Below are 1,736 nucleotides of genomic sequence, written 5' to 3'. Positions count from 1 at the left end.
AGAAATTTCACGAAACGTAGGGAATAGGTAGATAGCCAATCTGATTTAAGGAGATATATTTCTGTCGTTCTTGATAATGAAAATATGATTAATTCGGTAGTTTTTTTTTTTTTTTTTTTTTGCTTCTGTTAGGAAGAACTGATATACGACTTCTTTTCTTCTTCTTTTTTTTTTTTTTAAGTAACGAATTCTTTTGTACACTCCTGTTTGTGAAAATTGCAACACCACGAAGGACTTTTGCGAGTGAGCTGAAAAATGCAGAAAATGTAAAGTAGGGCATGATATGCAATTGATTCGAATTGCAGACCGGTAGCTCATGCGTATGCTGAGCAGCGCCCTCTAAACGGCGGATCGAACCGAATATTAATAGACGGCTGTAACGAGGCGTGTATGATTATCGGTGGTTATATGCTAGAGTAAACGTTAACTGAATCTTTAGTATTCCTCTTTGACGAAAGAGAGCAAAATTTGACCAAATTTCCGAGTTTGAACGGGGCAGAATCATCGGCCATCTTGAAGCTGGATTGTCTTATCGTGCAGTAGCCGCTCGTATGCAGCATAACAGCAGCACAATCATGCGTGTTTGGAAGCAGTGGACGGACGAGGGTCGGACAGCTCGGAAATCCGGGAGAGGACCCCGAAATGTAACGTCAGCTCGCGATGACAGACAACTGGTGCGTATGGCACTGACGGACCGCACAGCTTCTTCTAGACGATTGGCAACAAGGTGGTCAACAGCTATAGATGTTTCATTGTGTGCTTCAATTCGGAGGCGTCCGCTATAGTTTACTGGAGTTGCGAATTGTTGCACTAATAAAGCTATTTTTATTCGCAAAAAAAAAAAAAATCATCACCTCTTGAACAAACGCTTGCTTACATATAGGTTTACATTTGTTCCAAATTTCATCCAGAATGTAGCATTACTTTTTGAGATATAGCACTGTCAATGTAAAAGAAAGAACTTTCGATTGCACCACCCCGTTTTCAGCTCTTGTACCCTCTAAGGGCTACTTGTCGATAAATTTTTGTTTGATTCCGTTCATTATTTCTTGAGATATATCAGCCACAAGTGACGACAAAAAACGTTCTATAGCTCAGCCTCCTTTTGAGCTATTGAAAACCAAAATTGAGTCAGCACATATACACGTTAAGGACAACATATTGACCAAATCTTGTTTGATTCTGCCAGTACTTCCAGGAAAATAGCAGGCACGCATAACTCAAGAAACATTCCATTGCTCCACCCCACTTGGAGGAATTCGCGCCAAAAACCAGTGGGCATAGGGGCACATAAGTATACCAAATTTCGTTTGATTTCATGAGGCAATTTTTACTGTAGAGCGGCCACAAAAAACCGGTCACACATACGGACACACACTCACAGAAAGACATTTTCCAACTAGTATGTTGTGGCCATCACGAAACTTTCTTCTGTATCTTTTTTATAATTCTGATCCCTCTCCATGCTTAACGAGGAAGCAATATTCCCAACAAAAACAAAATTACACACGCCAAAATTTGACGACCATCTCAATTCCCGATTTATCTCAAAAGCAAAGAAAAGAATGAAAAATGAAAATTATTTTAAAAGCCTTGCTTAAAATACTTTCAAACATTTATTTGTTAACAAACACAAGATAGCAACAGTTAAAAAGTTTAAATCCTCGCTATTTTCTGGTCATTTTCCAGCAACTAAAATCACGCAAAATACGCAGATGGCAGTTGAAATTGAATCA

This window comes from Uloborus diversus, chromosome 2, assembly GCF_026930045.1.
Source record: "Uloborus diversus isolate 005 chromosome 2, Udiv.v.3.1, whole genome shotgun sequence".
Classification (NCBI taxonomy): Eukaryota; Metazoa; Arthropoda; class Arachnida; order Araneae; family Uloboridae; genus Uloborus; species Uloborus diversus.
This window is presented reverse-complemented; position numbering follows the sequence as displayed.